General features: G+C 39.7%; 1 protein-coding gene and 1 long non-coding RNA gene across 5 annotated transcripts in view; one reads left to right on the top strand and one right to left on the bottom strand.

Annotated features, from left to right (window-relative positions):
- The window catches only part of LOC140708026 (uncharacterized), a 33,164-nt gene extending 19,334 nt beyond the window's left edge, over positions 1–13,830 (bottom strand). The window contains exon 1 of the long non-coding RNA XR_012088152.2: positions 4,194–13,830. This is a non-coding gene — a long non-coding RNA (uncharacterized LOC140708026). The remainder of the gene's footprint in view (positions 1–4,193) is intronic.
- SUGCT (succinyl-CoA:glutarate-CoA transferase) overlaps positions 1–14,106 on the top strand; it is a 506,744-nt gene that overhangs the window by 468,810 nt on the left and 23,828 nt on the right. The gene's annotated exons all lie outside the window — the stretch shown is intronic.

Raw genomic sequence — 14,106 nt, 5'->3', positions numbered from 1 at the left:
TGGAAAAACCATAGCGATCACTATGCAGACCTTTGTCAGCAAGGTGATGTCTCTGCCTTTTACGATGCTGTCCAGATTTGTCATCGTTTTCCTCCCAAGAAGCAGGTGTCTTTTAATTTCGTAGCTGCTGTCACCATCTGCAGTGATCACGGAGCCCAAGAAGGTAAACTCTGTCACTGCCTCCATATCGTCCCCTTCTATTTGCCAGGAGGTGATGGAACCAGTGGCCATGATCTTAGGTTTTTTTTGATGTTGAGCTTCAGACATATTTTGCACTCTCCTCTATCACCCTTAATAAGAGGCTTTTAAAAAAAATTCTCCTCACTTTCTGCCATCAGAGTGGTGTCATCTGTATATCTCAGGTTGTTGATATTTTTTCTGGCAATCTTAATTCCAGTTTGGGATTCATCCAGTCCAGCCTTTCGCATGATGTATTCTGCATAGAAGTTAAATAAGCAGGGAGACAATATACAGCCTTGTCTTATTCCTTTCCCAATTTTGAACCAATCAGTTGTTCCATATCCAGTTCTAACTGTTGCTTCCTGTCCCACATATAGATTTCTCAGGAGATAGATAGGGTGGTCAGGCACTCCCATTTCTTTAAGAACTTGCCATAGTTTGTTGTGGACCACACAGTCAAAGGCTTTTGCATAGTCAATGAAGCAGAAGTAGATGTTTTTCTGGAACTCTCTGGCTTTCTCCATATTCCAGCGCATGTTAGCAATTTGGTCTCTTCCTCTGTCCCTTTGAAATCCACTTTGTACTTCTGGAAGTTTTCGGTCCGCTTACTGCTGAAGCCTACCTTGTAGGATTTTGAGCATAACCTTGCTAGCGTATGAAATGAGTGCAATTGTATGGTAATTGGCGCATTCTTTGGCACTTCCTTTCTTTGGGATTGGGATGTAGACTGATCTTTTCCAATCCTCTGGCCACTGCTGAGTTTTTCAAACTTGCTGGCATATTGAATGTAGCAGCTTAACAGCGTCATCTTTTAAGATTTTAAATAGTTCAACTGCAATGCCATCTCCTCCACTGGCCTTGTTGTTAGCCATGCTTTCTAAGGGCCACTTGACTTCACTCTCCAGGATGTCTGGCTCAAGATCATCAAAAACATTATCTGGTTGTCTGGGACATCCAGATGTTTCTGGCATAATTCCTCTGTGTATTCTTTCCACCTCTTCTTGATGTCTTTTGCTTCTGTATGGTCCCTACCATTTTTGTCCTTTACAATGTCTATCTTTGCACAAAATGTTCCTCTCATATCTCCAATTTTCTTGAACAGATCTCTGGTTTTCCTCTTTCTATTTTCCTCTGTTTCTTTGCACTGTTCATTTAAGAAGGCCCTTTTGTCTCTCCTTGCTATTCCTTGAAAGTCTGCATTCAATTTTCTGTAACTTTATCTCCCTTGCATTTTGTTTCCCTTCTCTACTCTGCTATTTCTAAGTCCTCGTTGGACTTATGCAGTATTTTTCTTTACAGCATCAGACTTTCCTTTCACTTCCAGGCATGTCCACAGCTGAGCATCCTTTCCGCTTTGGCCCAACCATTAGCTCTGGAGCTACTTGTACTTGTCCTCTGCTCTTCCTCAGTAGCATGTTGGACACCTTTTGACCTGAGGGGCCCATCTTCTAGCATCATATCTTTTAGCCTTTTGTTTCTGTTCATGGGGGTTTCTTGGCAAAAATACTGGAGTGGCTTGCCAGTTCCTGCTCCAATGGATCACCTTTAGTCAGATCTCTGTACTATGACTTGCCCGTCTCTGAATTACTGAAGCCCCTTCACCATGACAAGGCAGCAATCCGTGAAGAGTGTGTGTGTGTGTGTGTGTGTGTGTGTGTGTGTGTGTGTGTGTGTGTGTTTGTGTTTGTGTATACGTTTTATTCCTTGGAGTCCTGTGGATATCTGTTATACTTTCTGTCTATAAGAATTGTAGGTATAATAACCTCTTCATCCTTGGTCACATTTGGCCTGCATAAGTTTGGAAAAAGAGGGTGTTTTTATAAATTTCATGTATCTGTGTCTGCAGTCACCCTTGGGAAAATAGATACTAAGGAAGAGGCAGAGGATTTAATAGTGGCAATATATTTTACTTTTGCTACTTTTCTAGCTTGCTAGTCAAGGTTTAGTGGTTTAATTCCTGAAAGAGAATTTTTATTTCCTGGATTTCATTTGCTCCACAAATCAAAGTGCCTATAATCTCTACTGTAGGATATATTCTGTGCCTGATTTTAGAACTGGGAAATGTTTTCAATAGACCACTCTTCAAACCCTCCTTCTGAGGTTACCCTGACAGTAACTGTGTGATTTTTAAAAAATCCCTTAATGTCCATTGATACTGCAAGGTTTTTCAAGAGATGGATGAAGGCTACAGTAGATAAAGGAGAATGGCGTGTTAGACTACTTGCCAATTAATAACCAATCAATGCATATTTTGCCCTGCAATTCTCTTTTAAATTAACCAATCACTTTTTCAGTTAGGCAGCAGGTGGTTATATTTAATGCAGCTATTTTGGAGTATAGTTACACTCATTTTACATGCTAGCAAGGTTAGCATAGTCAAAGCTATTTTTTTCCCAGTAGCGATGAATGGAAGTGATAGCTGGACCATAAAGAAGGCTGACCGCTGAAGAATTGATGCTTTTGAATTATGGTGCTGGAGGAGACTCTTGAGAGTCCCCTGGACTGCAAAGAGAACAAATCTATCCATTCTGAAGGAAATCAACCCTGAGTGCTCACTGGAAGGACAGATCCTGTAGCTGAGGCTCCAGTACTTTGGCCTTCTCATGAGAAGAGAAGACTTCCTGAAAAGACCCTGATGTTGGGGAAGTGTGAAGGCAAGAGGAGAAGGGGTGACAGAGGACAAGATGGTTGGACAATATCATCGAAGCAACCAACATGAATTTAACCCAACTCCAGGAGGCAGTGGAAGACAGGAGGGCCTGGCGTGGTCTGGTCCATGGGGTCACGAAGAGTTGGACATGATTTAATGACTAAACAACAACATTTTGGAGTATATGGATGCAATTTATGTGCTATTCAAACAATCTTTGAGAGATTAATGAGTTTTGATTATGTCCTGGCTTATTCCACCAGTCTAGGATTTCCTAATTCTTCTAAATACAGCAATTTTGAAATGTTGTGATAGAAATATATTGGCATAAAACACAGGTTTGCCCTAAAGTGATATGAAGGATATATCACTTGCTTGCCAGGAGTGCTCTCCCACTTTGTAACATTTAAATTTAATACAAAATTATTTTTAAAAATCCTTGTTGATTTATACCATAATTCTTTTTTTTTAAGTCTGTGAGAAAAACAGTTTAATCTTAGAGATCCTTTCCAGGTCCTTTCCCCTTCTTCCTCATTCAGTGGTACAATCCAACCATGCTTAAAACATTACTTCTAAGATCTCGTGATTTCAGTGGAGAAAGTTATGAAGGGGCTTGAGGCCCCATCGAATTCAGTGGGATTTATGGCTTAGCTTTATCTGGACTGTGCTGTACAGTGGCACCTCGACTTATGAACGTATTCCATCCCAGATGGAATAAGTTGAAATATTCTTAAGTCGAGTCAGCATTTTCCATTAAAATGCATTGAATTCCGATTAAAACGTTCCAGCTGTTTTTTGTTTGTATGTAGAGGTGCCAGTTAATCTGTCCTCTACCACTAGGGGGAGATTTTTTTTAACCTTAAATGACTTGGGTTAAAAAAAGGGCAGGAAAGGAGGGAGGAAAGGAACAATGGGGGAAAGAGGAAAGAAAGAAGGTCATACTGTAACTGGGGCACATAGACCCCTCAGACAAAGGTTTGTGCTTTTAAGGACAAAAAGAGAGAAGACAGAAAAAAGACAATGGGAGGGGGAAGAGAGTTTGGAGTCTAAAACACATTTTAAATCCACACATGCTAAACCCGCACATTTTAACCCCACATATTTTACACCAACACATTTTAAATCAAACCAAGCAACCAAACTCCATTTTAGAGTACACCAGCCAGCACAGACCCTTGCAAAAAAATTTCTGATTTTAAAACCAAAATACTAAAATCCATTTTAGAGCACACCAGCCAGCACAGACCCTTGCAGAAAGGGTCTGCAAGACCCATCAGAGCACAGAAACATAACACTCCCACCTAGCCCAAATCCAGAAATCAAAAATTAAAAAGAAAGCCAAAATAAAAATACAAGTACATACAGTACAGTACCAGGCAGTACCAGGCAGTCTGAAATCTCTCTCCGTATCCACACTCTCTAACCGCGGGGCGAGCGAGGTAGTAGACAAGCAGCCTCTTCACTGGCCAATGGTTAACTAAAAGTTCAGATTTCCCAATTTCCCCACCTTCCCCGCGGTTGTTTTCTGTTCGTAAGTTGAAGCTCCGGTCGCAAGTCGAAGGAAAATTTTGTGACCTGAGCTGTTCGTAAGTTGAAATGTTCGTAGGTAGAGGCATTCATAAGTTGAGGCACCTCTGTAACAGTGTACTTGTGCCTTTTCTGCAAGAGTTCAAAATTCTTCCTTCATCACTAGAGTTGCATTTTCCCAGGGCTCACATGGCAAATATTGTGTTGCTTGGACATTTTGAATTCTGGTTATTAGTGCAGTCTGTGCAAATGTGATTGCTTTAAGGAATGCAGTTACATAGCTGTCAAGGAAACATACTGAACAAGGCCTCTGGTGGGACATATGATGCACGGACTCACATGGATCCTGAGCTATGTGTTCTTTAAAATCCTTGCCAATTGGGGTGAAGACTGCCCCTTCACTGAAGCAGCGCAAACTGAATGTGACCTTCTCCAAAATCTGCTGCCTCAGAGAGATTGTTCTCTGAAGCAGTTTAGTGCATTCTTCTTAACAGTAGGGCTAGACCTGTACTGGATAATAGATTTCCCTTCTCTGGCTTGCCTTCCATCTCTCATGGAATATGTATGAACTGTTGTCTGTGAAAGCCTATTTTGAGAAAGAAGCAAAAAAAAAAAATTCCAAATAGGGTTGTCTTTTTTTTTTTTAAAAAGACATTTTTATTTTTTTGTCCAAAAAGATCAGGCAGATTTGTAGAATGAAGCAAGAGCAAGTCCACACAATATGCTTATGAGTTAGTTTAAACTGCACAGTGGTGCCAAGTAAATGTTGGAAATTATTCTCCTTTGCAGACAGTACCCTCATTACTGATTGTGCAAAGTAATTTATCAGACATTTCTTAAAATAAACCATTCGTTTATGCTAATAGGACTTGGCAGGGAGGAAAACTTGGCAGGACTTGAAGTTCAGGGCATTTTGCTTTTTGAAAACAAAAACTACAATAGTTCTAAGCACTTTGCGGAAACACTTACCAGTGGCACGCATGGCATTAAACAAAGCAACAGTGAATTGTGTAATTTTCAGAATGGGAAGATGAGGTAGAATTCATCTGATAAATTAACAAAGCAAATAGAACTGGAATAGATTTTAGCTTCCTGCACTCTTCATTTACTCATTTATTCACTTCTAACATCATTCTTCTCTGTTACTTATGTAGTACAAAATTTTGGAATGTCCCAGTCTGCTTGCTCTCCTTCATGTGAGATTTTATTTACATTACATGGTCTTGTTTGGCAACACAAAGATTTGTGAGCATGATCATAGTGTATTTCTGGAACCTTCTATATTACTTGCATGTATGGGTGAAGGAAGCATTTTCTAGATTGGTTGTTGTGGGTTTTTCGGGCTTCTTGGCCGTGTTCTGAAAGTGGTTCTTCCTAACGTTTTGCCAGTCTCTGTGGCTGGCATCTTCAGAGGACAGTTTGCTGTCCTGTGAAGATGCCAGCCACAGAGACTGGCGAAACGATAGGAAGAACCACTTTCAGAACACGGCCAAGAAGCCCGAAAAACCCACAACAACCATTAGATCCCAGCCGTGAAAGCCTTCGTGAATACATTTTCTAGATTGACAATGAAATAGCTGAAATCCAAGAGTAAGTCACAACTACAAGTTGTTGTTACATGCTGCCAGGTTGCCTCCAGCTTATGACAACTTTATGAATGAGGGATCTCCAAAATGTCCTGTCCTCAACGGCCCTGAATCTATCCATTTCTTTTGCTTTATAGAAAGGAACTTTTATTTTTTATTTATTTTTATTTATTGGATTTTTACTCCGCCCCTCTAGACCATGTCTACTTTTATTGGTGAAATTTCCTACCAAATAGTCATTTGTACAGAAAGAACAGTCTAATCTGTTTCAATAGTTTCCTGTCCAACTGAGGCTGCTTCTTCCTTTCTAGTAATGGCAGCTAAGAACCCTTGAACAAACTGTAATTTAACTCTGGAAATTTAATGTTGTGTGAAAATCCCAAGGTAGTACAATGGGTGCCATTTCAAATACAGTCAGAGCATGTGCTGTTGGAGATATTCAAGACTGAAAATGCTGAAAATGCAAGTTGCCTCCTGCCCCTTTTAAATGGTATTCTTGAATCCAATTCTTTCTCAACACAGCTATTTAAACAATCCTAATCTGTTTATGATTCTGTGTGGTGGTGGTGATGTTTCATTTTTTTTTAAAACTTCCTCTCCTCCAAAGAATTGTTTTTGAATGGCCTTGACATATAGAAAATTACTGTTTTTCTTTTTCCTGCAGCTGTAAACAATATGAGGTGGGTTTTTTTTAAAAAAAATACAAATATGTTAATTACTGGCCAAATAACATTAGAAATGATGTGTGTGTGTGTGTGTGTGTGTGTGTGTGTGTGTGTGTGTGTGTGTGTGTGTGAGAGAGAGAGAGAGAGACAGAGAGAGAGAGAGAGAGAGAGAGAGAGAGAGAATATATATTTAAGAGAATTTATTTAAGCTATTCCAACTGAAATGTGACTATTCACAAATTAAGGGAGGAAAATTCCTGAAAAGAGTAGAGATGAAGTTATATATAAATTCAGTAGTTCTTCGCTCTTATTAGTGAATTTTTGCAATTGTACCCATCATATCTTCTACGAGGGAACTGACCCATGCATTTTATTCTGGTTGCTTCGATTGAATGGTGCCATTATATTTTGCTATTGTTTTCAAGATTTAAATGAGGAATACTATCATTAATCTAGATAGATAGTTAGCTAGTTAGGCATCCAGTCTCGAAAGACTATGGTAATGTGCTCTGTATGGAGGACTTAGAACAGCATCTAGTGTGGCTGAGAAGGCCAATTTGAGAGTGACAATCCCTTCCACACTGAAGACAAATACAATATGTCCCCTGTCCAGCTCCCTGATTTTGTTGCTTTTGTGACTGCCTCTTTGCCTCAGCCTGCTGGACAATGGTCTCTTCAAATTGGGAGAGGCCATGATGCAATGGCTGCCTCCAGGCTGAACGCTCAGAAGTCAGGGTTTCCCATCTGTTGAGGTCCATTCCTAAGGCCTTCAGATCCCACTTGCAGATATCCTTGTATCACAGCTGTGGTCTCCCTCTGGGGCGATTTCCCTGCACTAATTCTCCATACAGGAGATCTTTTGGAATCTGACCATCAGCCATTCTCACAACATGCCCGAGCCAACGTAGACATCACTGTTTCAGTAATGTATACATGCTTAAAAATTCCAGCTCATTCTAGGACTACTCTATTTGGAACTTTGTCCTGCCAGGTGATACCAAAAATGCGTTGGAGGCAATGCATATGGAACAGTATAGGAGTGTGCTCAGGACCCAGGCTCTATAGACTTGAATCTTGATATATGCCGTCAGCTTCTTATTGAGCCACACACTCTTTGTGAGTCTAGAGAACATGGTAGCTTCTTTGCCAATGCGTTTATCCAGCTCGGCATCTAGGGACAGAGTGTCAGAGATTGTTGAGCCAAGGTACACAAATTCATCATTAATCACAGGAGCAATTATTGCCTGTTGTTCTCTTATCACTTTTCAAGTGGAGTAAAAGGAGCAAAAAAGGAAAAGGATAGCACAGAAATCTGGTTTGAACCCATACATTCAGTCCCTCATTCTTCAACAGTAAGTGGGAGGTGCGACTGTGTTGGTCATGGCCACCATCATCATTGTCGTAAGTTGGTGACTGTTTCCTTTTCTGTGCCTGTTCCTAATTGAAACATCTCACATCCTACTTCTGGTTTGCATTGGAGTTGGTGGTCAATGCGAGGCAGTGTAACATACAATTTTAAAATATATCATTTTAGTGTTATAACATTTTAACAGAATGAACTGACCTGACATGGAAAAGCCCCAGCATTTGCTGGCCCAAGCCAGCATCCATCTGTTCACACCCAGTTTATGTATTACCTATTCAGTTAAATGAAGGCAGAGAGTATATATATCTTACTAGGAAAGATATGGGAGACTATGTGCACCCACATTGCAGTGCAAAAACAAAACAAAACAAAACAAAACAAAAACCCAGCTGGGTGGTGGGAACTGGGGATGAGGGCGTTTTCTTTAATAAAACCTTGAGAGAGAGGTCCCCACTTCAAGTCTGGCAATGCTGAAAGAGCAGTGAGGGTCCTCAAATGCACAAAGATGAATAGCATACATAGGGGATGGGAACAGCACACAATGGGGATAAATATTGTGATGCCAGTTGTAAAAGTAAGTGATGTGTGATGGAAGGGAGTGTGATGAAAACAGATTGCTGCAAATCTCTATTTTTGATAGTTAGGCTATGATGAGCACATTGCTTATAAACTCAAAATGGCATCATCAGTAAGCAAGTGAAAGATATTAGCAAGCTTGGAAGAACCCCAAGGTGTGAAGAGGGATTAAAAAAAAGAATAGAGCAGCAAAGCAGGATTGAGCCTAGTGAAGACTGAGCTTGCTCAATCTGATTTCTGGCGGACTGCTGGGAAAAATGGTGATGGTGAGGAGAGTGCCGTGGAATAGATACTGTAGCACTATGTAGCAAATCCCACTTGTTTTCTGCATGCCATTTATCATCCATAGACTGCTTGGCAATAGCAAATGTTCAACGCCACTAAAAATTAGACCTGACTTGATTTGCTTAAGGTGACAAACAAATCTGTAGCAAAATGGAAATAGGAACCAGATCTCCCTCTACTTAATCTTTCCCTGACTATAATTACAAGTCAATGTAATTAGAGGTAAGTCAAACAAAGCTCTTGTAAACATTTAGTTTGTTTTTTCTTCTTCATCTGTGGCTGCATTAAAATGCATTTCCTCAAGAATGTCCAAGATACAAGAAATGCAATTCTCTTCTGATATCTGAAACTCCTCCCTACTCCTAAGATATTTGAGGTATTTGGGAAAAGAGGAAATTGCTAAAGATTAGCTTTATAGCACTTGAACATGTCTCTGAAATGTTGCTGTGTAAAGATTGTTAGGCAAAGTCAATAAACAGAAAGAGAGAGAGAGAGAGAAGTCCCAACAGAATTACGGAGTTCTGTATCCTCTAGTTTATTAAATTTGTCAGCTAAAGCAGTGAAAGATTAGGGCAATGTATTTAGTAATCTTAGGAAATCCTTACGTGAAGCACCCATCACTGGTCTTCATGTTAAAACCTGCAGGGGAAGTATGTGAGAGGAAATGAAGAAGATACACCTGCAAAAGGAAGTCATCAGCCCAGTTTGTTGGCTCAAAGTATGCATAATAAACCTGTAGATGTTGTTTACTCTAATGTCAATAGCTAGATTGGATGTTTCTTTGATTTTTTCAGAGATTTTATTTGGTGAGGTGCAGATGTTTATTTCTGTGAAGCATTAAAAATAACTTTCCCTTAACCGTTCCCATGGCAGTAGCACTCATCTGTACAAATATAATGGGGGATGGGGACACCTTAATGAGTTTATGAAGCTGGCTTGTTTTATTGGATAAGACTGGTTAGATTGATTACAGTTTAGGATTCAGATGACACATTAAACTGTGGCTAATTTTAAAAGGGAGAAGAAAACTTCCTAATTCATCACTGCTGTGCTACAGGAGAAAAATGGAAAAGTGGATGCAAAAGCATTCAACGAAAGTAATAGTGCCACTCTTCTTGGCTTTGATCAGACCTCACTTGGAATATTTGTGTCGACTTACAATTCCAGAAGTTAGGTGTATACATGCTTTCAACATTGAAGCCACCTTAATATTTTTTCCCCTTTACATCTTCTAAGCAACTTCTTCTCTTATTTGTCTTTTCCCCATCCTTATTCCTATCTCTCTAAAAATTCTGCAGTCCCTTGTATCATCTGAGATCATTTTATGCATTTGATCTATCTCCAATATATCTTCCAGGCTATTTTTAGTCAAATCTGCTGGTTCTCTACCCTTATCTCCCCTTACCACCCTAAAACTCTCCTCGGGTTAGAATTAGATCTCCTAAATTTTCTCCTCTGATCTCCTCCAGCCCCTCCTTTGATTGGCATACATCATCCTCCACCCTCTCATTTCCTTGTTCATTATTCCATTTCCTGCTGATTATATCCCTCCTTAGCTGTTTATTGAATAATTTTGCTTCTTCGTTGTGGGATCTCACAATTTCTAAAATTGCTTGATTTCATTTCATCCCCAAATTTTCCTTGTTGTAGCAATATGTCCTAGATAGCAAATAATTGTATTCCAAGTGGAAATTATCCAGTTGCTTAAAGTAATCAGTCCAATTCCATCAATACTTGCTTCCATAGGTCCACTTTAATAGATTGATCTTCTTTATCTCTATATATCTTATATATTAGAAAAGGGAAGCAAACTGAAATAAGTGATCACTAATCAGGGTAAAGGCATAACATTGTGGTTCTTAAGGTAGATTGAAGATAGGCATAAGAAAGAGGTAAACCAAATAGTACTTAATTAACTTAGATATGATATTGATATAGACATGAAAGAAAATGTGAAGATAGAAATGGCTAAACAATTATATAAAGGAAATCAATATAAAATGCTTTAGATAATATTTATTATCTGTTAGGAACCTATTTAGTTATTATTGGTATAAAATACAAAGCTTATAGGTTAAATTGCCTCAAAATTAGATAGATTGGAACCCAGAATTGCTTTTATTAGGAATATTTTTAGATGATTTTGGGAACATTGTATACTATGAGAGCAATATTATTATATATGAGAGCAATATTACAGTGGACCCTCGACTTACAGACGGCTCCACTTACAGACTTTTCGAGTTACAGACTTCTCTGGCCACAAAATTTAGGTTCGACTTGCAGCCAGAGAATCGACCTACAGACTGGGAAAAAAACCAAAATGGAACACAAACGGAACAAAAACGGCTGGTTACGGATTAATCGGGTTTCAATGCATTGTAGGTGACCTACAGACTTTTCGACCTGCAGCCACCGTTCCAATACAGATTAATTCCGTAAGTAGAGGGTCCATTGTATTATATTAGCCAATATTGTATGCTAAAATACACAAATGATTGGTTCAAATGCTTAAAAGATATAGATTTTGAAGGGACAACTAAGAAGACACCAAGAAGCAAAACCAAATGATTTTAAGCAGCCCATGTAACACGATGTTTAACAAGCACAAACTGAATGTAGATATATTGAAGAACAAATAGAATGTTAATGGGGATATTGTGTCCTGTTCTGGGCGTTATTGGTTAAAAAAAATAACATGTCAAACGGAAGGTGTCTATTTGGAAACAAAACCCTGGGAGAGAGCCCAGTGAAATCCATTTCTACTTTTGTATGTCTGGTTAGCTTTCAGAGCACCCACACAACAACATGTTGTTGTTTAGTCATTAAGTCATGTCCGACTCTTCATGACCCCATGGACCAGAACATGGCAGGCCCTCCTGTCTTCCACTACTTCCCGGGGTTTGGTTGCTTCGATGACACTGTCCAACCATCTCATCCTCTGTCGCCCCCTTCTCCTCTTGCCTTCACACTTTCCCAATATCAGGGTCTATTCAAGGAAGTCTTCTCTTCTCATGAGATGGCCAAAGTATTGGAGCCTCAACTTCAGTATCTGTCCTTCCAGTGAGCACTCAGGGTTGATTTCCTGCAAAATGGATAGGTTTGTTCTCCTTGCAGTCCAGGCAACTCTCAAGAGTCTCCTCCAGCACCACAATTCAAAAACATCAATTCTTCAATTTTAACCTAACTAAAATCTGTCATTACCTCCGTATCTCCCCCTTCTATTTGCCAGGAGGTGATGGGGCCAGTGGCCATGATCTTGGTTTTTTTTTTTTTTTAGCTTCAGACCATTTTTTGCGCTTCCCTCATTCAAACGCTGTTCCTCAGTAATATGTTGGATGCCTTCCAACCTGAGGGGCTCATCTTCCAGCATCATATCTTTTAGCCTTTTATTTTCTCTCAATGGAGTTTCCTTTGCAAAGATACTGGAGTGGCTTGCCAGTTCCTGCTCCAGGTGGATCACGTTTAGTCAGAACTCTCCACTATGACTTATCCGTCTTGGGTGTCCCTGCACGGCATAGCCCATAGCTTCTCTGAATTACTCAAGCCCCTTCACCATGACAAGGCAGCAATCCATGAAGGGGACAGTACAACATACTTTAGAAATTAATTGTGCCTGGCCTTTTTTCAGTGTGGATTCAGACTGTTCTGATACTTTACTGGGTCACTGGTCCTGAACTTAGCCTGTTCGTGGTTGTTTGACAACATCTAAATTATGGTGTGTGCTGAAATGTACAACTTATGTATTAAAGTTATAAGTAGGCCACCATGTGAATAATATTAGGCCACAAATAGGAGTGAAAAGAGGAGAAGATAAGTGACCTTCCCTAAAATCTTGGTCTTTAACTTGGATAAGATGTGCAATGTATGAACGAGTGGTCTGATTAAAATGTGAAAGAGTGCTGTACTGTATAGAAGTGCCACATTTGGAATAGGAAGTGGCAGGAGGGAAGATTGGATATCAAGACTGGCTGCCCTTTCCATCTTATACTTATTGCAACCATTGGTATAATCAGTCTCTCATTAGACCCTGCAGATTTTTTCTGCAAACAGAAGAGGTGGAAATATATATTTTTCTTGTCTCCTCTGCTTATTCATAATCCCTTGAACCATTTGTTATGCTTATCACTCACCACTGTAGACCAGATTTTAGGGGTCTGGCAGGGAAAACCAAGAGTACCCTTATGAGTGGAACTACACTGATGGACTTTATTTATTTAAAACTGAGGCTCCATACCCCTATTTTTCCAGAAGTCCAGCTGATGCCATTTTGCTGCCTGAGGCACAGGACAAAATTGTATCTCTAGTGTTTATTATTATTATTAATAATAAAAACTAACCAGGCTAACAGTTGTAATCTTACCTCAATACTGTGGTGGGATAGTATCTTCTGTCACAACTGACAGCAGCAAGTCAGGGTAGACTGCACAGAGCAAACCATAGGGTATGCATGGTCAGGTTAGTTCTCTAATACTTCATTACTGTTCCCCGACCTTAACCTAAGGTAGCTGTGGCGTTTACCCTTGTGGTCCCTGCGTGTCTTTCCCTCACAAAGGCTCACATCATGTTTTCCTCTCGCTGCCACCAGTGGATTACAATATAAATTACATTTGTCTGAACACTTGACTCGTGAACAGAAACAAGAACTTATTTATTGAAGTGAAGCAGATTGAATAATAACAGAAGTTTCTCAGATAAACACTATACACAAGCAAATAATCAACAGTTCTCTCAGTACATACTTCTTTTGTCTTGCTATATCATTACCATTTTCTCTACCTAATTTCCTAACCTATCTCTCAGTATCTGTTCCCCCCCCCCTCTCTCTGACTAACCAGTCCTATCTCTCCTCCTCCTTCTTCGGCCAAACCTCATGTAGTTGTTGACACCACCTCTCCAGTCCTCTTATAGGTTCATGCAAATCAGCTCATGAATATGAATAGCATGAGTGATATGGGTGATCGTCACAGTAGCCAATTCACTTTGCCTAACAGTAGGACAGGCCCTACCAGTACTTAAATAGTAAAAATCATGTGTTTTATTGTGATAAACAGTAATAACAAACATTGTGTGTAATCTTTTTTAGTCCCACATATAGCATGTGGGACTTGAACCAATATAAGGCAAGGGGTAGATATTTGGGTCTGCTGTGGAAGTCTGCATTTATAGACTTTAAAGCCTTCACGGGGAGGGTTGAGAACAATTGGGGTATGTCTTATTTTTGTCTTTGATTAGTGCAGCCTCTGGAATGAAAACAGCACTGGAGGTCTG

Source organism: Pogona vitticeps, chromosome 6, assembly GCF_051106095.1.
Source record: "Pogona vitticeps strain Pit_001003342236 chromosome 6, PviZW2.1, whole genome shotgun sequence".
Lineage (NCBI taxonomy): Eukaryota > Metazoa > Chordata > Lepidosauria > Squamata > Agamidae > Pogona > Pogona vitticeps.
This window is presented reverse-complemented; position numbering and strand designations above follow the sequence as displayed.